The sequence below is a fragment of the Emydura macquarii genome, unplaced genomic scaffold (assembly GCF_026122565.2).
Source record: "Emydura macquarii macquarii isolate MOO-44397 ecotype Brisbane River unplaced genomic scaffold, CSIRO-AGI_Emac_v2 contig_71, whole genome shotgun sequence".
Lineage (NCBI taxonomy): Eukaryota > Metazoa > Chordata > Testudines > Chelidae > Emydura > Emydura macquarii.
The window spans coordinates 91,506-114,957 of NW_027130208.1; the positions used below are offsets into that span (position 1 = coordinate 91,506).

The 23,452-nt window shown below is 43.1% G+C and overlaps 1 protein-coding gene across 1 annotated transcript in view; it reads left to right on the plus strand.

Annotated features, from left to right (window-relative positions):
• Positions 1-4,948: 4,948 nt before the first annotated feature.
• Positions 4,949-23,452, plus strand: part of PLXNB1 (plexin B1) — a 198,222-nt gene continuing 179,718 nt past the window's right edge. Inside the window, exon 1 of the mRNA XM_067540464.1 lies at positions 4,949-5,105. The gene's annotated coding sequence lies outside the window, so the exon portion shown is untranslated. The remainder of the gene's footprint in view (positions 5,106-23,452) is intronic.

Consider the following 23,452-nt stretch of genomic DNA (forward strand, 5'->3'; position numbering starts at 1 on the left):
AGTTACAATGTCTCTGATTAGAGAAAATGTCTTTGTGATGGGGTCCCTGTAAAACAGACAGCCCTAGTCAGAGCAGCATTTTCTGTGACTGTGCACATAGAAATAGAATGCATATCTATGTGGGTGAGATTGGGAAGTACATGTAGAGGAGCAGCTAGAGTGTAGGGAACCTTGTTTGAAGTGCTTTGCTGGGCTTAAGCTAGGTGGATACGATTGATTCTTCAGCACTAACAAACCTCCAGGAAACTTGACCTAGAGCATGGAACCAGCACTCCTCTCCTAACAGTCATACTTTGTAGGGCTACTGAGAGACTGTCAGATGCTGAAGCAAGTAGCAGGCACTAAACTTTTTTTCCCTTCACATCTCTGCAGCTTTTGGGAGAGGAGACATAGCAGAGTAGTGAACAGGGAGGAGAATAGACATTTGGTGACACTTCAAGATATGGGACTTGTACCATCTACAGTCTTCTGAAATGTCAGAAATGTGTGTAGGAGTGAGGCTTCCCAAACCTACAGAAGGGCACCATGTCTCTAACATAGTGTAGGGTGAGCAGGACATTCAGCTGCATTGGAGAAGGAAAGTTGATGGGCATTCTGGCAAAAGGCTAATTCTGTACTTTAGCAGAATTCAGTCCAGCCTTTCTTTGCTTTCCTAACAGCTCATTCTAATCTTGTTACTGCTGCTTTTAATTATTGCTGTGGAGACTTAAACCAAATTAACAGGAAAGATCAAGAGTCAATTTCCATTAGCTACATCCACCTCTGAAAACCCAGTTATGCAACACCGTTATTCCCTGCCATGTTTCCAGTTTGATGCATACATAGGCCCTTAATACTGTTCTGTAACCAGGTTAGCTATGGCCAAGGTTTTAGTCAGATTATGGAACACAGTGAAGATCTGCCTACCGTATAACTCAGAAGTATGTTGTACCTGAGTCCCTTAAGATGGCTGTATTTGTAGGATAAGTGGGCCTTAAGGAAGCATATAGCTTACCCCTTCCTGTCCCCTCAGCATGTATGTTACACCAATTTAGACTCACTTGCTAATCTATAAAAGATACCGCTTTACATCACCTCTGAGTTTGGCCCATTAGATGCATTTATCACACTAAGTTGCCAATAACAAAGATATGAAACACTGTGTGATCATCTCCAGAGGAGATTTCTAAGTCTAAATCTCAAATCAGGTCTTAAGTCACTAACATAAACCACTGGAATATCAATTTGCTCACCAAACTAGTTGGCAGCCTTGAGTTTTAATTTGCAAGGCAGTGTCCTAAGCCTTGGATAAAATCAGCTTGATTGTCAAATATTTCATAGAACTTCCCAGTAGCAGTAGTTGCTTAGTTATATGTCAAAGCCACAGTTTTCCTGTTCTTGTGGCATTATGAGCTGCTTGTGTATGGGATTGTTGAACTGAAACCATTGTGTGTAAGGAGCCTTGCTAAGGCATAGAATAAGCACTCTGGACATGTCTACACTGCAATTAAACACCAGCAACTGGCCCATGCCAGCTGACTTGGACTCACAGAGTGTGGGCGAAGGTGCTGTTTATCTGCGTTGTAGACATTTGGCTCAGATTGCAGCTCGAGCTCTGGGACCCTCCCACCTCACAGCGTCATAGCACTCGGGCTGCAGGCTGAGCCTGAGCGCCTACACTGCAATTAAACAGCACCTTAGCCTGAGCCCTGCGAGCCCAAGTCAGCAGGCACAGGCCAGGGACCTGTTTTTAATGACAGTGTAGATATACCCTCTGAGACCACTACAGACCCTTGAATGATCCGCAGTTTGTTCAGCAGCCTTACCTACTCCTGCGAGAGAAATTTTGAATGCTCAGTCTGAGCAGCCCAATGAAGACACTGGGAACAATCACTCACTTTTCTCTAAGTTTGGACAGTGGCCTATTCCCCAGGTCTCATAGGAGGTTTTGAAAGGAGAGGTGTCTCCCAGCTATTTAGGACAAGTCCTATCAAGGGCTATGAATGTTAAGGTAGAAACCCTGCTCTGGACTTTGCATTCAGTGGGTAGCTAGCAGAGAGAGTTGACCACTAGGGGAACTCACAGAGTTCTTTGTTGCTGAACTGACAGGCTGCTGCGTTTTGTACCAGCTGGAGCTTTCATAGGGCATGAGGCTTCATCCCTAGATGTAGAGAGTTTCAGTAACAAAGCCTAGAGATTGCAGTTCCCTGAGTCACTGTGGCTGGTTGATCTGGGCACAATCATCTGTCCAGTTGCAGATGGAAGGGGTTTATTTTGCCATTATGGCCTTTTAGCACTTCTAGCATTGAGGAGTCAGAAGTCCTCATGGCTATGAGGAACCTGACAGTTGCCCTCATCAGAAGGGGATGTTAGAGAGGAAGCTAAATCCATTTTCCTATTAGCATCCCTTCAGCTCAGCTTTGGTTCAGCATTCTCCAGTTGCATTTCATCTGGGAGCTAATTCCTGCCAAGCACTGAGAGAGCTGAGGCATGAGGTAGCTCACATGCTATAGAATAGAACAGTACAATCTGCCACTACTGGCATTTCAGCCAGTTCTCCAAACCATTCCTACAGCTGCTGAACGGGAGAGCAATGATCCTTGGAGGATCAGCTGAGGGCCGTGCAGCTGCTCATAACTTTTTGGGTTGGGTCTGGGCAGAAAGACCTGGGCCACTCTAAGGTTTTTTCCAGTCACACCATAGACATTGGAGGTGGGACAAGAGTACATGGGGACAAACGATACCAAATGCTGCAGAGATGAATGTGGATGGGCTTCCCTTGTTTGAAGGCAGACATCCACTAGAGCTTCAAATTAAGTCTGTACCATGCCCTGGCCTGAAGACTGACAGAGCTCAGGATACTGGTAGCTGATAGTTTTGGAAACTAGATTTTGCAATCTTTTTGATTAACTTGCTTAAATAAGGAAGGTTAGACATGAGGTGACAGTCTGAAGTTTCTAGCCCCTTTATATTCTCCCCCTCATTCTAATTTGTTCACAATTTTCTGACGGTATTTCCTATTGATTTGGAATTCCTTAGGGTTGGTGTCAACTGAAAAATGACTTTTTAATTGAAAGTTTCAGCAAAATTCCTATGTTCATTTCTGAGATATGTGGGTAAAAAATCTGTCACACACACAAAAAAGTACAAGATAGTTTGTGTACAAGTAATAAATTTTAAGGCCAGAAAGGACCATTATAATCTACTTTGACCTCCTGCGTAACACAGCTCATAGAACCTCACCCAATAATTTCTGCACTAAGCCCATACAAGTGAATTCAATCGACTGAATCCAATGATGCTGGTGTGGGATGTAACCCTGCCTTCCTGGTCTCCCTCCTTAGTATGGGGTGTAGCTTTCCTGACCCTGGGTCTATTCTTCTGTAGGGCATGCAGGTCCTTGTATTTAACTGGCCAAATGCAAGGTCATACATACAGGAACAAAAAATGTAGGCTCTACTTCCAGGAGGGGAGATTGTATCCTGGAAATCAGTGCTTTGTAAAGGACTTGGAGTAATCATAATCAACTCAACATTAGCTCCCAGTGCGATGCTGTGGTTGAAAAGTTTAATGCAATTCTTGGATATATAGGATATATGTATATATACACACACACACACACACATAAAACAGGAACAGTAAAGTGGTGGTATCTCTATATACAGCATTGATGAACATACTACTGGAATACTGTGTCTAGTTCTACTTACCGCACTTAAAAAAAAGTTGAAAAATTGGAAAAAGTTCAGAGTGGAGTCAGAAGAATAATTTGAGGACTAGAGAATATGACAGTGAGAGACAACTAAAGGAGCTTGTTCTATTTAGTTTGTCAAAGATAAGGTTAAGAGATGAGTTGATCACAGTTATAAGAACTCAGATAGGGCGATTTCTGACAGCTCTTTAATTTAGCTGACAAAGGTATAACCAGCTTCTAGCCATTAGCTGTTAGGGTGGACAAATTCAAACTAGAAGTAAGGCACAAATTTTTAACAGAGAGTTTAATTAACTATTGGAAAAACTTATGTAAGGATATGGTGGATTCTTTATCACTTAAAATGTGTAAATCAGAATTAGATGTCTATGTCTAAAAAATCTGCTGTAACTCAACTACAAGTCATTGCGCTTGAAACAGAAATTACAGGTCAGTTCTCTAGCTTGTGTTTTGCAGGAGGTCAGACTAGATCAGTGTTTCTCAACCTTTTTTGATACAAGGGACCAGCTTGCTACCTTCCTAAACTGTGTCAGGGAGATCTCAGGGACTGATGCAAGTCCACTGAGCGGTTGTAGAGAAACACTGGACTAGATGATTCTGCAGTGGTACCTTCTGGTTTTGAAATCTATTATATGTAGCTTTGTCCCTACCCTTTGGGGTGTAGCCCTCCTTCCCGGGGTGTTGTCCCACACCTTGCTCCAAACTAGGGGTAAATTACCTGTTTTATTGCCTTTAGCTCCCTTCCTCCCTATGGTGGATGCACCTCCTCCCTACTCTACATGGGTTGTAGCCCTCCCAAGGGTGTATTTTCCTCTCCTTTCATAATTCTGACCTCCATGGTCACTATTCTTGACCTAGTTTTTGCAGGTACCCTCAAATGTATCACTCTGACCGGCTCCCTGGCCTCCCTCCTGTATCCCTCTGCCCCCCATGGCCTCCCTCGCTCCACATATCCCTCTGTCTCCCAAGGCCTCCCCCGAGGCATCTCTGCCTCATCCGCGCGCTGCTCCGTAGCCGTATCACTCCCGTTGGACACTCAGGAAGGGAGGAGCCAATCAGATCTTGTCTTTGTTCTATAGGACGCGAACAAGTTACCCGCCGCTGCAGCCACGTGGGAGCCTGAGGGCGGGGCCATGCCTCAAGGAGGCGTGGCCTGTCAGAGTGAACAGGGGCTACTGGTAGAGTGCGGCGGTCGGAGGCGGGTCTCGGGAGAAGGGGGCGAGGCCGCAGTGGGGCTTGTGCTGTGGTTGGCTGGACTGGGTGGGGAGGGGGATGCGGCGTTAGGCTCCTGGGGCGTGGCTAGCACTCCGCTGCTCGGGGACAGGGAGGGCGCCGCAGTTCGGGGCTGGTGCTAGCCGCTGAGGGAGCCGGGAGTCCGGGCCGAGCCCGCCGTTCGTCACACCGGGGGCGCCAGGTAAAGAGCGGCCGCCTGCGCAGGCCCGGCGCCATACGGGGCACCTGCCCTCCGTCCCTCCCCGCGGGGTCCCAGCGTCATGCCCAGGCAGCTGGGACTGAGGCGGCGGCCAAAGCTGGCAGCGGTTGAGCGCGTGACACCCGCCTCTGCGCCCTGTAGACGAAGGTTCCTTACCTGCCGGCGCGCGCTGTGTGCAGCCCTGAGCAACTGACGGGCCTTGGCGCCTGCCCCGCGAGCTACGGGGTGCCGAGGGGAGTCAGACGGAGCCTTGCCAGCTGCCCCACGCCTGTAGTGCGCCAGGCCCGACGTACCCAGCTAGCTACTCCTCTGTCCCTACTCCGCATATCCCTGCAGGACTCACGTTCATCTTTGTCTAGGACTCACACCCGCTCCTGTTTAGGGCTTTGCTACATCGGCCTTCAGGGCCTTGAACGTGGTGGGCGACAGGATGGATCACTTGGTGATTCCCTTGGAAGCACCTAGCGCTGGCCACTGTCAGAAGATATGGTCCATCTAACCTGATATCCTTGGTCTGATCCAGTATGGCCATTCTTATGCTCTCCTTAACTAGCAAGCAGTGCTTAATTTGTAATGAAAGAGGCGCAGGAGCTGAAGCAATTTTATAATTTCATAACTGATGCACCAAGCCCAGAGGTGCTGGGGCTCAGCCCTGGCAAGAATAAAAGCACTGCTGGTAGCAAAGTAACTAGATATAGAGATATTGCTGTTCCTCCAGGGCCCCAATCACAGCACATCATCTTCAGATGCCATCACCTGCTTCCCCGGACATGGTACCCTACATACTGTTATCTTATGCATGCTTGCGCCCCTTCCCCTCCACCCCCCAATATGCCTTGGATAGACTTGGGGGTTGAAGGGAATATGGTGGATTGAAGATAGTGAGGGAGCCTTCTGGTCTGGAGTTGAATGTCTAAGAACTTGCATGGAGGTGGATGTGAGATGGTGTGTGATAGCCAAGAGAGATACAGTATAATGAACTAAAATAATCGCTTAAAATAAAGCAGAATGTGTCATCTTAATTCTAGGAGAAAAGAGAAGGGTTTGAATTTTGTACCAGGATTTGACTCAACTCCAAGTTTATGCTGCAATTGGTCCCAGAGAGTTGTGGTGGAGGGTCTGCAATCTCAGATAATGTGGGAGGGGGATGCAGTTCACCACAGTGGGGTGAAAGGAGCCAATTTTAATTTCATCCCAGAGTTTATGGCTATGTGCCTTGGATGTACTGCAGAATGTCAGTTACGAAGAGAGGCTGATCTGGGCTGGAAAATAGTGTCTTTATTCACTGGAAGTCAGAAGTTAAATTCCTTAGTTAAATAACAAAGTTCTAAGAACTCAGGTGTGTTGGTGGGAAAGTTGGTTTTATTGTAAATTATATTACATAATACTGGAACCTAAGCATATACATACCTAATAGACTGTTAAGTTGTCATTCTCCCTGACACCCCTCTTTCCTTCCTCCCCACGTTTCAAAATGGGAGACAAGGAAAGATTTGTGGTTTGAAAGATGGAACACAGAGTGGAATCTCTTAGTGGAATCTCTTAACTCCCTCTGTGTTGTACTGAGCTAGTCTCTCACTTTCATTCAGAGCCAAGTATTTGTCAGAAATGAAGCCTGATTTTTATTAAGCAATTGAGATCCATAAGAATCCAAGGAAAGTGGAAATTTGACAACATTTTAGTGCTCTCTTCCCAAATTGTTCGGAGTAGATTTTCCATTTTTTTTGTGTGGAGTTGTGAGTCATTCATCAGTCACAACCAGCTGAAGAAGTGTTAAGGAGCCTAGAAACTAGCTCTTTTTTGGTGGAGGGAGAGGATGATGATTTTTTTTTTCTAAATAACACCACCAGGCTGGTGGTGGTAATTTTGCAGAGTCAGATTTGGCAGGATAGGGCCCCAAGATCTTCAGATAGGGTCTGTGCCATTAAAGGGTGCAGAGCTGATTGGTGGTAGGGAGGAGGAGCTCCTGAATAAAGAGAATAGAATCAAAGGCTGCTAGCTGCATTCCAGTTCCCTCCTGCCTCGACTTTGGCTCTGTTTGCAACCTGGGACCAATGGTGTAATTGGGCCCTTGGCTCATTTTTGTTTATAGTGTAGATAGGCACATTGTGTTATTACATGGAGTTTGTGTTGTAGCTGGAAGCAGCTTAAGGTTGCTTTTCCAGGAGTGGAATGATGAGCTAGCTGTATGTGAGTACCCAACTGGCTAGTGGAGGGAAAGCAGCAGAAGAAGAAAAGAATCTGGCTTTGTTTCTGTTGTCGACTGGAGGTGAATGAGCAGTAAAGTGGGGGATGGGCACAGATTTATCCTCTAGGTCTCATGGTAACAGCTGCTGCTTAAATACTTCATCTGACCCAGCCCCATGGGGTGGGGAATGAAGGGGGGGAGGGTAGTGGCTTATGATTGTTGACTGGCTCAGTTCTGCACAGGTCACTATAGAGATGAAAACACTATTTTTAGTTCAGACTATTTTCCTTCCAGATAGCCACTGGATCCTGGGTGATGTGTAGTTACGATAATGTTTCTGTTAAGTGCCTTCTAGCTGCAGTCAAGAGGCATGCTTACAGACTTCTAGAAGCTGGAACAGAGTTGGAGCAATATTTCTGCTGGTTTTAGTTGTATCTGGTATGAGTGTTGCAGGGCTCCCTGAGAGAGGTTGCGCCTCTTGTTCTAAAGGTGTGGTTTTCAACCTTTTTTCATTTGCAGACCACTAAAAAATGTCTAATGGAGGGGTGGACCCCTTTGGAAATCTTAGACATAGTCCGCAGACTGCCAGGAGTCCGTGGACCACAGGTTGAAAACCACTGCTTTAAAGGATTTCTGTCTGCCTTGACTCTAACATTGGGGTGAAAAGATTCTCAGATATTTTAAAAATGACATCTGAGAGGCCTTGGACTTCCTAAACATGGTTCAGATCAGCTTCCCTTCTGTTAACCCTTAAGCACCTGGAAATCAGTCGGTTCTCTTGTAGCTGTAAACTTCCTCTTTTGGTTTTAGTTATCTTTGCCAGGAGCCATGAAGGATGCACTAATATTGGGTTTCAGTCCATGTTCCCTTGGCCTGTGCTTTTCACATCACTCTTCTTTGTTACTGGTTCTCAACTTTGCAAGGAGTCCAGGAGCCAGGTGAATTGGGAAGGAACATGTTTATGGGCTGAGGGGGAACTAGCAGATGATCTGGGCATAAAAATAGGATGATGGGGAGTAGGTTGGTAGTGGAAAACCTGCCTCAGGTTGTATTATGGTAGTGCTTGGAGACTCCAAGTAGGCTCAGGGCTCTTGTGCTGGGTGCTGTACAAAGCCAGAAGAAGACAGTCCCAGCCCCACAGATCTTAGGTTTTGAAAACCACTCAGCAGTGACAAGTAGGAAACTTTCACAGGGAAGAGGGAATCATAATTTTCTCTTTGGAAGTATATTGTCAAACTTCTCTCTTTTGTGACTAATTTTTCTCCTCTTAAGCTCTTCACTCTCTTCCTCTCAATCCTTATCCAAAAGTTACTGGGGATGTGAAACTGAAAGTTTTGGTTTTGTGGACTATTGGACCCAATTCCAGTGGAAGGGGGTCTGTACTAATGGGATGGCCTGTATCTTGCAGGTAGTGGGGGCTACTCTTTTCTGTTGGAGACAAGCTGGAGCAGCCAGAAGCGTGTTAAACTAACAAACACAAAAGGGAAGGTGCTAAGGAGGCATGATGTGGTATAAACTTGCATTTAGTGTGTTGGGAACAAAATTGTCACAATGTGAAGAGAAGAAATGTTTCAGTTGTTTATATACCCCCTGGATACTTAGCAAGAGGGCTTGGAAATTCTTAATGATGAGAAGAAACTTGGTATAATTGACATTACAGAAACCTGGTGGGAGGATTTGCACGATTGGAATGTAAAATCACAGGTTATGACCTGTTTAGGAAGGATAGAGTGAGTGAAAGCTGTGGGTTGTGGTGGCGGTGGTGAAATTCTACATGAAAGATGACATTACCTATTTTAAAATTATTGATAACTCAGAACCACAGAGTCTTGGATGCATATCAGTCAACATGCTAACTGACAAAACATAGGAGGGGTTGCTGGTAGGGGTCTGTTACAGACCACAAAATCAGAGAACAGGATAAGTTAGTAATTAAACACCTGTGAGAAATGTGTAGAAAGAAATTGATATTATGGGAAACTTCAATTTGGGAGATGTACAGTAGAAGACTCAGACCGTCAGTAGTAAAACATCATTAGTTTCTGAAACTTTTAGGTATCTTTTTCTAATTCAAAAGGTATTGAACCTAACATGAGGTAATCCTAGTTTGTACCTCATTATTACTGATAAAGATGAATGAGTCACTGGACTGGAAATTGGTGTCTGCCTAAGGACAAGAGATCATGATGTGGTTACGTTCCATGTAGCCAAACAGAGGAGGGGCCAAACTAGTAAAATATATGTACTTGTGTTTTACAATCAAGAAAGAGGACAACTTTGGCTAAAAGCCTGTCCTGGTTCAATTTCTGAGTGAAGGTAGCAATTAGAATAAAAACACTAATACACAGCACAATAGGAAAAAAGGAAAATGGATAGCAATTGATATAAATTAGAAGTTATGAAGTGTAGAAAATTGATAAGGGAAACTAAAAATATCAGGGAAAAATTATGCCTGGTAAGGCATAGAACAATAGTTTTAGTATATTAGGAACAAAAGAAATTCTGGCAATGGTATAGGATTTTGACTAAATGAGGATAGTAAAATTGATGATAATGATAAAATGCAGAAGTGTTCAGTGAATATTTGTTCTGAGTTTCAGAAAATGCAGGATGATGTACTTCACATGAGGATGATGAAGTACTTTCCATCCATTAATAACTAAGGATGGTGTTAAACAATATCTACAAGGGATAAATGTGTTATCCAGGCCTGCTGGTTTAAATTGACCCAAGAGTCCTAAAAAAGTAGGGTAAAGAGAGATCTGTCCCAGTGATAACTTTTAATAAACCTTGGAATGGCAAAAAAGTTCCAGAAAACTAGAAGGGGTATTCAAAAAGAGAATATGGGATGACCCAGGTAACTATAGGCTGTTTAGCCTGACATTACACCTACGTAAAATAACAGAAAAGCAGATTCAGTATTTATCTACAAAGAATTAAAAGACAGGAAGGTAATTAATGCTAGTCAACATAGTTTTTCTGGAAAATATGTCTTGTTAAACCTGATTTCCTTCTTTGAGATTACAAGTTTGATTGATAAACTAACTGCATGGATGTGACAGTCTTTTGTAAGATGTTTGACCCCATTACATTCTGATTAAAAAAAATTATTAGTATACGATATCAATAATGAACATGTTAAATGGTTTAAGAACTGGCTTAATTAACAGATCTTAAAAGTAGTTGTCGATCGGGAATCATCATTGAATGGGGTGTTTCTAGTGGGGTTTTGCAGGGATCAGTGCTAGGCCTGCCACTATTTAAAATTTTTATCAGTGATTTCATGTTCTATGGCCTGTGTTATACAGAAGGTCAGACAAGATGATCACTTCCGGCCTTAGAATATGAATCTGGAAGTAAGTATAAAATATATAAAATATAAAATCACAAATTTTGATGAAAATTTGTGGGTGACAAAAAGATTCGAGGAGTGGTAAATAATGACAAATATTTTTAATACTGCCAAGTGCAAGGTCACATCTAGGAACAAACAATGCAGGCCATACCTACAAAATGGAGGACTATGTTGTGGAAAGCGGTCACTCTGAAAAGTCTTCTAGGGATCATAGTGTACAAGGAACTGAACATGAGCTCCAAGTATAATTCTGTGGCAAAAGTGGCTAAGCCGATCCTTGGATGTGTAAAAAGGTGGGTAGTGAATGAGGAGATGATTTTGCCTCTGTATACAGCATTGGTGAGACTGATGCTGGAATCAGCATCCAGCTCTGGAGTCCACATTCTTAAAGACTGTTAAAAAATGGAAGTGTGTGCAGAAAAGAGCTATAAAAATCATTTAAGGGCTGAAGAAAATGCCTTAGGCCTAGGCAACACTAGAAACTGACATTGGTTTAGCTACCTATTTCAGGGGTGTAAAAAATCCATACCCCTGAGACACATAGCTACATCAGCCCAGTGTAGACAGCACTAGGTCAATGTAAAAATTCTTCCCTCGACCTAGTGACAGCCTCTCGGGGAGATGGCTTACCTACACCAGTGGGTGAAGCTTTCCCATTTACACTGCAGCTGTGCAGTTGAGCAACTGTAGCATTTTAAGTGTAGACATACCCTCAGAGTGACAGATTTAAGGAGGTACATCTGTTTAGCTTATCAAGGCAGACTGAGAGGTCACTTGATTAAAATATATAAGGGCAGGTCTACAATTAAAAAGCTGCAGTGGTGCAGCTACTCTCATGTAACTGTTCCACTGTAGTGCTTCAGTGAAGACAGTACTAAGCTGATGGGAGAGCTTCTCCCATTGGTGTAGTTAATCGGAGGTGGTAGGTAGATTTTTTTTTTTTCCACTGACACAATGCTGTCTACACTGGGGGTTAGGTTGGTATAACTGCATTGCTCAAGGGTGTGGATTTTTCACATCTCTGAGCGACATAATTATACTGATGTAAGTTTGTAGTGTAGACCCAGCCTAAGTATCTTCACAGGGAGAAAGTACTAGGTACTAAGGCTCTTTCATCTAGTGCGGGGGGGAAAAAGCATAACAATAACCAAAGGCTGGAAGCTAAAGCCAGAGAAATTCAAATTAGGCTCAAATTTTTAATAGTGAGGGTGATTAAACCATTAGAACAAGCTAATGGGGAAAGTGGTAGATTCTCCAACTCTTGATGTCTTCAAATCAAGACTGGTGCCTTTTTGGAAGATACGCTGTAGCCAAACACAAGTTACTGGGTGATATTGAATGGTCCGTCTATGATATGTAGACAGACTTGATCTAATCATCCCTTTTGGCCTTAAACGCTGAATCCTCAGTGTGCTCACTAGTGGCCTGTCTGACTCTACCATGTCCTGTTTCCACTCTTCAGTTTAATTTGACCGCCTGCTGTGGATCACTTCACACTTTTGGTCCTTCTTTTTGCCAGATATTGCTCCGCCTCCACTGCTTTTCTTCCAGATTTCCTCTTTCCAATCACTATTTGTTCCCGTCAATATTCCCCACCTTCCCCACTTCATTCAGTTCTTCTGTTTTCTCTCCTCATTCTCTGATCTCCACAATCCTTTTTAATTCTTAACTCCCTCTCCTTACCTCCAAAAGTTGTTTCTGTGACCCCAATTCTGTCCTATGTCTCAGAAACTGCTATGCCTGCTCTCAGGAGAGCACATTAAATGGGAATCAAACATACTATTAATAGGGAGGCTCAGCTTAAGACTTTAACTTTGACATTGGCTGACTTATGTGTATTTAAATACTCATCCTAAAGTAGCTTTGCATGAACAGATTTGATTCTGTTGCTGCTTGGACCATTTTTTGATTTTTCTGGGGAAGGACTGTGTTCGGAACAGATTTTCTTGATTTGTGAATAAGGGGAAATATAGAAGTGCTCACTATTCTCCCAATGCACATTTGATCTTCACTAAAAGTAGATTAATAAATGTTAGCTTGGGTTTAAAACACTGCTTATTCATGATGTTTGCTAAGGTTTTTATGATTTGCTGCTGTTGTCGTCATTTCCTAATGTGTTTTTTCTAAAAATATCAATGATAAAATTAGTCCTACCAGTCAGCCTCTGGATGCTCTGATATTCTACTGCCTAGTTAAAAAGGAACAAATTGTCCTAATAAAATTGTCTTCTGCAGAATCCAAATTTCATGATTGATTGATTAAACCTTATCTCTTGTCTTACAAATGCAATTAAATTATTAACTTGAGGAAGTTTAATTTGTCTGCATTTTCCATCCTGTTTTTGACTGGCTTTTGTGTTAAAAGGAATCATTTTTAAAAGGAGGCTCTCTGACAAACATTGCATGTGGAACTTTATGCAGGGGAGACCAGGTGGGGAGTTTTTGTTGGTACTGTGAACTTTCTAATAGAGACTGAGAGGGTATCGTATAGACATAGGCTAAGTCCATGTCGGCATACTTATGTCACTCAGGGGTTTGAATACCCCCCCCCGAAGCGACATAAGTTACACCAACATAAGTGCTCGTGTGCACAGTACTATGTGGGCTTTTATGCTGACGGAAGAGCTCTGTCCCTTTGACATAGAACGTCTTCACCAGAAGCGCTGCAGTGGCACAGCAGTATTGATAACGGCTGCGCTTCTGCAGCACTGTACGTATAGACATGGCCTAAGTGCTTATATCCTGTTCTGCAGTTCTCATCTTCTACCCTGAATACGTTTCTCTCATTCAAGACACAGAACATGCTTTGGGGCCTCCTGAGCAGATGTTCTTGTGTTACATCAGTGCAATTTGAGATATTCCTTGATTTGCTAATTGTAAGATAGCTGTGGTCATTGTTTTACCTCACAGAGAAGTAGGCCTAGTGTAGGATAGATGTCAGGAGCAGAATCTGAAGTGTAGCAGTAATAGAATGGAATAGTTATCCAGAATGTAGCTGTGTGAGAACATTTGATTCCATCACTAATGTCAGCATTTTATTTAAGTTCTGTTAAGGTGGCTTGTCTGCTCTGCACATTTGTATTCTGAGTCTTTGAACTGAACGGAGGTCACAGATATCCTGTGTCCTGTTTCGTATGTTAAAGACGTAAATCAGGGGGCCTTAATTTAATGATGCATTTTTTACATTGCCAGATGGTGGTGGGGACCTCTGGCACTAACACTGATCCAGGAAGAATCTAGGAACTCAGTGAGCTACTGGCTGTCTTGCATTCTTAGGGTGATGGTGGGGAATTAAGATCACTGCCCTCAAGGCACAAGAAGCTTCAAATTAAGCATGAGATTGTGTGGTTTTGCAGAAGCCACCTTGAGGTTTTGGGAGTGTCTTGCAGAATTCCTGAGTGGGAATGGGGTAGAAAGAATTGGGCTGTATGTACAGTGGCCTGATTACACATTGCACCAGCCAGTATATCAGACTATGTTCACTTGTGAGTTTATATGGCTGAATTGGAGTGGGGACTTGCTCAGAAATGGAATTTGGTCAGAAAGCATGTAACATAGTGATGTTCATATATGAAGGTTCTCTTAATTCTTTTCACATGTTAGAGGAAATGTAAAGTTAATAAGATTAATTTAAAAATAAGAAGATTAAAATTACTGGCATAACTGTCTCAAGTGAGGTGGGTTCAGACTGTCAGCAATTAACCCTTTAATCTATTTTCCACATAACTGACTATAAAGGGAGTTTGGCTCCTGGGTCCACTCCACTTTTTTGGTTTTGCTGCTTTCCTATTTCATGTCTTCAAAAGACAAATTCTGTTCCTAGCTGGCTTGATATCCAGGTATTGCCCTGTCATTCGCATTGGGTAACACAATGTGGTGTTCTATGTGATGCCTGAAATTAAATCCCTATAAATCCAGAGGGACTATATGGCTCGGGATTGCTGAAATTGTCTTTTCTTTCACTTGCTAGTCCAAATAGTCTGGCTTGCACAAAATGAGTTTGGGTAAGGTGTTAGATCATTTCCTAGTGGATCCATCATCTGCTTCATGAAACACTGTCACAACTGGAACTTGTTGGCATCTTGGCAATTTCATGAGATGGAGAGAGAACTAAGTGAGCATGGAAGGATTGTTGACCTTAGAGATGGTCCTTATGGGTAAAGTCCATGGTGGATTGGATGGGAGAAGCGGGGTGGAATGAGTACTTCTGCTTCTGTGCTGGACCTGTTCTGTGAATAATCTGCTTCTGGTCTCCAATCATGTGAACAGAGTTAGTCAGATGACTAGTACCAGAAAGGAATTTTGGTACCCAGGCCCCTCCTTGTAGACTTTCTCTGCAACCTTTCTTTGGGTACTTCCACTGCCTCTTAGAGCTGGCTCAGCTGGCAGCTGGATTGGGCCAAACCCCAGTAAAGCTGGAGCATCAGCTATGGAAGACAAACCCAGATGAGGAAAGCTTGGAGGAAGATGAAGAAGCAGCTCCCAACCAGTGCTTTTTGTTCCCAGCAGGGAAGGTCCTAGATCAGAATCAGTAAGCCCATACAGCCTCTCTTCTGTCTTTCCCCTCCCAACCCCTCAAATCCCCTCTAAGGCAACTCTCTGAAAGGGCCTGGGCTCCTAATGAAACCCTATCCTCTCAACCACTCCCTCCATTCTTTCTGGATACCTGTCTATTGGCTCTTCCAGTGAAGTTCTGTAGTTTCCAACTCCTTCATTTGGTACCAAAGGCGTGTGAAGGAAGGTGAACTGGACTTAGACCTTGATCCTATCCTATTTCTCCTCTGTGCCAACTTGCAGACACTGCCAGATGGCAAATATCCTTGGACAAATAGGCCTATGAGCTCTCTCATAAGGTTTGGCTCATTAAATATTTCTGAGAGCCAGAGCTAGGAAGAGGAGGATGGACAAGCTGTTTTCTTTCTTAGGCCCTTCAGAGAGCCTTATTCTCCTTTGTGAATGTTGGAGATCTGATGTGCTCCTCTGTCCCCTCATTGTTGTTCCAGTAAATTTGCAACGCCTTCAGATTAGATCGATATATTCCAAATCTCCACATTTGTCTCCCATGAGTTCTGTAGTCAAATACTCTTTTCTCTGAGGAACACTTCTCCCCGGCTATTGAGCAAGCCCAGGATGGGGCAACTTCTGCTCTATAGACTTCAAGAGAGCATGCTTCCAACTGTGGGGTAAGGGCTTGTCTTAATGAGGATTTTCTGGAAGTCTGTCATCTGAGTTTCCTCAGGGGCCCTGGCAGTATTTATAGCTTCCTTCAGAGAAGAAGGGATCCATATCTTTCCTTACTTAGGTGACCTGTTTGATCCCAGTGGGAGCAGAGTCTCAGAGTTATCAGGTTATTCAGGAACAGGGATTTGTGATCAGTTGAGACAAATGGCTTGTCTGCATTTGAAAATTAATGTGAATTAAGGTAGGGGATGAATTTAAAGTGCAATAGCTGTTCCTGGTCAACTCCCGTGTGTAGACAAATCAAAATGCTACTTATTCTTTCTGGGGACCTAACTTTTCTGGGGGCCAGATTGTACAGTCTTTTCAGAGGTACAAAGGTTAGGACTCTTGTGCAAACATTGCTCCAGCACCTTACAGTGGTGATCAGGAAAGTCCTTCAGCTTCTACATCTGAAGGTTTTGTGTTCAGATACAATTCAGAGGGACCTAACAGAGGTGTCTTCAGGCATTTCTGCTGTTTGTTTGGGGTCACAGCCTTGGAACCCCTATGTAATCAACTTTGTAGAAAGAGAAAATAATATGGTTCTTTGGTTGTCTGGGTTGATGGACCCATCTGAAACCTGTCCAAGAGGAGCCCTTGGCATAAACGCTGATAGTCAGATTTGGTTTTGTGTAGCCGCTTAACAGAGCATTTCCTGTATTTTTTTTTTTTCTAATGTCTGATTTGGTGTTTTTGAGTCCCACATCCTAGTGCACATGTACTAGAATGTCCTGTTGTGTGGCAACAACTTTAACTCCATCTTAATTAAGGTTTTGCAAATGAATTTGGCTTTATTCTTGTTCTCAGAAATGGCTGAACTGTTTGCTGAAATTAAAAAGAAAAGAGAAGAAAATCAACCTGACCCAGAAATAAAGCATGGAAAAAACTTCAGTCTGAATGGTTAGCTTGTTAGTTATAAGCAACTAAACACAAGAACTCTGTAATGGAAAATGTTAGGCAACCTTAATTTTAGGCATGTCTCTGCCTATAATAATGAGCAGGGAGGTGGATTGGATAATCTAATCTAATAGGGCTTGGTCTCTTAACTTTTGATTTCTCCACACTTAGTAAGGCTGTTCAGTGAAGAGATTTTTTTTTTTTTGACTTATTTTCAGTGTTTGTGCTGTGTCCTTCAGTTGTTTTTGTTCTGGTTGAAATTACTGCAGTATGGCTTTGGGTGGACCGATGGCTCATAAATTGTACTGGAGTGCAGCCCTGAATGGGTGGATTTGTCAGAATTTGACAAGTTTCTTTCCTTAGGGAAACTAAGCAAAATGTACTGACCTGTGGTGACATGCATCTCTGATCAGTGGATGACCCAAATAATGCTTTGAGGTGATTTGTGTTTCTCCTTTGCTTTAATGAAATCTAAGGCCTTGCTGTCACTGCTGAAAAAGGGGTATTTTTGATGTGTGAGCTATCCCATAGTAAAAACACGTGGAAATAAGTCACTTCAGTATTTACCGCAAGGTAAACTAGACAAGGCCACCCTAGATGGAGGTTTCATACTGACCTCATCTAGTTTACCTTGCGGTAAAACTAAAGACCCTGTCTTCTCTGTCTTTTTTTACCTTGGTATGGCTCCTGTAGGTTAGTTACCTCAACGTGAAAAATACACCTCTTTTAGCAGTGATGGAAAGGCCTGAGATTTTGGTATGAAGAGGGAAAATCACTGCATAGATCAGACTTGTTACATTTTGGAAATAGTAAGCATGGTGAGGAATGAGACTTGTTCAAATGTGGATGGATTTAATGTACTTGATCCAGGAGCGATCAAACTTTCATGGATCCTGCAGTGAAGTCATAAAGCCGTAAATTCAGAATTATGCTTTACTGTGAGATCCAATAGAAGACTGTGAAGTGGGAAAAGAGCTTTATGTTAGAGAGGGTTCTGGTAGGAACTTTAAGAAGTTGGTGGAGATGTTTTAGGACAAATTTTCAATAACTTCTTAAAATCCTAAGGAAATTTCCTGATGCAAAAAATTTCTTAAATAGAATTGTAGGTGTAAATGTGCAAATTACTCGTACAGATGCTTAAAATACTGTAATTTAAAAACACAAGTCTTTCCCTTCTATAAACATGAAAACTCGACTTTCAAAATTAAACTTTTTAAAGAAAGCAAACATATTATGAAAATGCAGAATTAAGGTCCCCAACTCTGCCCTTATGACCCATCACCCATAATCACAACTTTACTGCTGCTCACTTTCATATTGTCAGTTAGAGAGAGAGCCATATTTCCAGTATGCTGTACTATACTCTTCATGATCATAGATTTTCTTCTAATTAACTTTTCACCATCTCTGACAGAAAAGCTATACTAGCATTTTGTCTTACATTTAATATCTACAACAGAAATTGGTCCAATAAAAGATATTACTTCACCCACCTTTTCTCTCTAATATCCAACACAGTTACAACAATACTGCATATCTAGTATCTACAAACATATCTGTTCCCATCCCACTTTCATGATGGAGTTCTCTCATATTTGGGGCAATTTTAACATAATTTAACTGTTCCCAGTTTATGTTGGGCAGGCTTTCTGGGGCAATGAGCATTAACCCCTGTATGTCCAATATAATTCTGCTAGATACATGTTCAATATTACAGTGAAGGGGAGCCGAATAAGTGCCTAGATACCATACTGCCACTGTCCACTTAAAATCTCTAGGTCAACAACCAGATTATACAGAATGCAAGATATAAACTGTCTGGGCTGGTGTCTATAATAAATACACCTAACAGGAAGATAGGAATGTGAAGGCAGAGTTGGGGGATGTACTTGTCATCTTAATTCTGAATTTCAGGGCTTCTCAGCTTTTGTGAGCTTTTGGAGATGGATTTACTATCTTAACTCAGTATAACTGAGGTGTTGCCTAAGAATTCAGTTAACAACAATGGAAGCCTGGTCAAGTATGTTTCTTTGTCAAACTTATTCCAGTGAAAACTGCCCTCTAATGTCCCCATTGCTCCCCAGCCCTTTGCCTCTGGGCACTACAGGTAGGAATACAGCTGCCCCCCTGCTGTACAGTAAGGCAGTGGGGATGGGTGGCTTGTTCAGAATCTGGGGGAGAGCTGATTACATGCTTAGTTCTTGTCTACATGGAAAGGATTTTAAAAACCATTTTAAATTAGTCTTTTGGAGCCTTCTGTCCGTATACAAGTTGTATTTTTGAATTATCTGGTATCTTATCCCACAGTAGTTAATCTGATTTGAAAGTGAAATAACTCGATTCCAGAATGTGTTTTCAGTGCAGGGTTTGTGTAGACACATCTGTATTTTGGATTAGCTATTCTGCTTCTGTCATCCCTTCCCACTGCTGTTCCACACTGCATAGGCTGATACAGAGGTGAACAGACAGTTTACCTATGTGCCCTCTACTCTTCTGGGGTCATCTTGACTGATGTCACCGCCTCCCATTTAAATGCTGGCAGTTCCAGCTTATGGCAAGTTCACACACCCAGAATCAGATACCCATGAAAGCCATGCTCCATGCTTCTGCCTGGTCCCATCAGTAGTTACTGGACTTCCTTGCCCTCTGGACAGAGAAACACGTCCAGTCTTATTTGAACAGCAGTCATTGGAATTCCAAGATCTATAAGCAGTTGGCACAGCAAATATAGGAGAAGCAGTAGTCCCAGGACATGGCCCCATATAACTTGAGAGCAAAGGAGTTCTGCAGAACTGTAAGAATGCAAGGGACAAGACCAAGACCTCCGGCAGTGCTCCAAGTACTTGCCCATACTATAAGGATGTGGATTGGACTTTTGCAAGGGAGGCCACCACTGAAACCCAGCATGGAATTCTCGACAGTTTGAAGTCAACCAAGGAAGGCACCCAAGCAGCCACAGACCTCCATCAGGAGGAGATTTCCCTGGACAGCCAAGATCATGCCCTTAGAAACTCAGGTAGATACCAACCTGAAACTACAGGGAGTTCTACTAGTAAGTATTGTGTGCTGTACATCTGTATGGGGGGTTTAAACAACTTTGTTCTGGCACCAGGTGGGCATTGACACGTTGGGCAAATGTGAGCTATGACCTTTCTCTGTGTGCTCACTCCCCACCTCCTCTTAGCATGCTCTAGTGTAAATGACCTCTGTGCCAGAGAACTTAAGCTCCAAAATGTTTATTTCCCTGAACTATCAAATTTCGTCTTCACCATGCTGCTTCAGTTCCCCGCCATCTGCCTCCTGGTTAACTGTCACCCCTGTGCTCTGCTCAAGATGGTGGCCCTGTGGAGATTAAAAAATCAAACCCATTTCATGACAAGCATGTTTATTGCAATTGCAGATACAGAAAGAGAAAGGCAATAGAAAAGATACCTTGGCTCAGTTAGATCAGTGCCTTTTACGTTTTGAGATTAATTGCCAAAATTAGGCTACAGGGACCTTTAAAAATGCATAGACATAAGGCATTCATGTCTATTTTAATCAGATCCTCTGCATTGTTAGCACCTTGGATTCTATTTTGTCTACCTTGAAGTCTGTTCTGCAGTGCCCTTTGTGCTGATCTGAAGGTGTTACAAAAGAAAACTTAAGGCAAATATTATGCTGTATTTTGGTATGCATATTGCAAGGCAACGCAGCCTTCTCAGAGTTGCCCATAAAAGTGGTGCTTCCCTTTCACTCTTGCACAGCTCTACCAGTCTGGGAAACAGTAGTGTTGCATATCTTCCTGGTTTGCCCATTCCCCTTTTGAACAAAAACCATTCTCTGCCCTTTGGGGACATGTCTCGGGATAACTACAACATGAAGACAGTCTGTAGAGGTGCACATGCAGTTACTAACCTGACCTCTGCTGCCCACCTACCCAGCATTGTACAGAAGTCCTAGAAGGAAGGTGAAATAAGATGAAAAATATCTTGCCATCTCCAAGTGCATGCCAGACAGGGAAGAGCAGATGGGAATGGCATTCCAAAATTGAGTAAAATAAGCAGTATTTTTATCATTGGTATGGAGTTTGGGATTGAGACAAGAACTACTTGTGGTGTTCTCTGTTCCTCTAGCACCTGAAATGCTCCTGCCCCCACAAATAGAGAGGGACTTCATCAGCTACTGAACATCTAACAAATCTCCAAGGGAAGTGAAAGGACATGTGTTTCTGTATTGAGTACATCTCAGCAGAGGTCCAAGGAGTGAAGTTTTCTGCAGCAATGTGAAAGGCTCTCAAAGGAAGTGCCTGGACAAAGAAAAGGACATGTAGGAAGGCTGCTGGGCCTGATGCAGAGGCAAACAGTTTTGCTGGGGAATATTGTGGTGTTATTTTCACACCAAGCACTCCAATCTTGCCATCTGTTGCATCCAGTAGAGAACATAGGATATGGGGAGACCCCTTAGATTCCTCCAAATGCCAGGCCCTTCCCACACCATTCAACCCCCACCAAGGAGAGTAGTTTCGACCCCATCCTTCCTATCTATGTGTTTACGGGAGCCCACTGGTGCATACCTGTGTGCTCAGCACTTTAAGCATGTTCTGCCACAGTTCCATTGACTTTGTTTGCACTGCTAATGTTGATTAAATAAAGGTTTTCATTATGAAAAATTTGGCTGAAAAATGTCATTGAGGTACAGCTTCCCCTAATAAATCAATTCCTAATAAAATCTTTACACAAACACATTTCATTCATTTTCTGGGTTACAGTGCATTCATTTTTTCATTGTTATCTCCTAGCCTCAAAATAGGAGCACACTGCAACCCTAATCTTGTTAACCTGAAGGTTGGGGAGTCTTGCAGATGCACCTTCTTTGACTATTCATAATATAGAAAGGCTCTTTACCTCTGCCTCCAACCAACTTGTGAAGCTCTCTCCCTTACTGTCACAGACTAGATGTGCAAAACAGCAAGCACATATCATACAAGGCAGACATTGCTCATAAGCATCCAGCCTTACTTTGCAGAAGCAGCTGCCTCCCTCTCCAACTGACCTGATATGGCATTGAAGTTGGGAGAGGTTTCCTAACTTGCTTGGCTGCTTAAACTGCACTGATAGGAGCATAGGGGTTTTTGCTACCTGTCTTGATCTATCACCTCTACTTTTTCTGTACATGGGGGAGAGGGACTATAGGATCTTGACAGTGGGGAAGCAGCCTCATAAGCTATGAGCTGCAGACAGCTGCTTCCCTGCCTTTGAGATCCTATATATAGTACACAGACACACACACAGACACTCCTGCGAGGCACTGTAAGATAGGGTGCTGCTGTGGTTTGGCTACAGATAAAAGACGGAGTGTGGCTCGCAGGACGGATACAAGGTGATTCTTTTGGATGCAGATCCACATTTTTGTATCTGTGCGTTCTGGAACCTACTTGAATTTGGGGACTCAGGATCAAACTAAACAAACTGTCATGATTCCTCTCCTAACATGCCATCATTCATCTGTTTTTTGCAAGCTAGTACCATTTTCAGACTGCTTGCAGGCAGTACAGGGGGAATATGGCTAAGTGGTGCAATCCTGACTGACATTAATGTGAACAGGCTGCTCTATATGTATGTGGGAGAGGGGATGTCATGCAGTGGGATGGCTTTGGATGGATTATGAGAGAACCATGGCATGACCAGTAATAGAGGAGGATGAAAACATGCAGTTACTTCTGCAAAATGTGTTCCAGGAGCAGCTTTACTTGGACTGCTGCTTCTGGGCTCAGCCAACTAACACTCTATTGTGGGATAGGATAGTGATGAAGACCTGGGATGACTAGCAACAGCAGCAGAGCTTCAAGATGCAGAAGGCTACTTTCCTAGAAATATGTGCAGAGTCAACTTGCCACAGAGTACATAAATCGAAAGGGATACTTCTCAGTGTGTTGCAGGCCCTTGTGGATCACAGGGGATGCTTCACTGACATCACAGTGGGTGATTTGGAAAGGTGCATCATGCGTGCATCTTTAGGAGCTCAGGTCTGTTAAAAAAGATGCAGGTGGGCACTTTATTCTCTGACCAAAAAATAAGTATTGGTGATGTTGAAATGCCAGTAGTAATCCTGGGGGAATCCTGCCTACCCCTTGCTCCCCTCGCTACAACAGGCACCTGGACAGCGAGAAGGAGTGTTTCAATATAGGCTCAGCAAATGCAGAATGGTGGTGGAATGTGCATTTGGATGTTTAAAGGTGTGCTGATGCAGTTTGCTCACTAGGTTAGACCTCCGTGAAAGAAACATCCCAATAGTTATCTCTGCCTGCTGTGCACTCCATAATGTCTGTGAGACAAAGGGGGAGAAGTTCCCATTGGGTTGGATTGTGGAGGCAGATAGGTTGGCTGCAAATTTTGAGCAGCCAGATGCCACTGCAACGTTGAGAGCCAATCGCAGAGCACTGCGCCTCAGGGAAGTATTGAAAAACCGCTTTTGCAAGGAGGTAGAATAGTAATGTGCATCGCTTATCTGTGCTGAGTTTTCACTTCGCATCCCCTGTGCATCCCCTACCCATGTAGTGCCTCCCCCCTCATCTTTCCCCACTGGTAATTTCCTTTCTCTCAAGAAATAAAGAATAATGAACTGTAAAGCAGTACATTTTTATTGGTGATCCTTAACAGAGGGGGGTGGAAAGGAAGATCATTTTAAC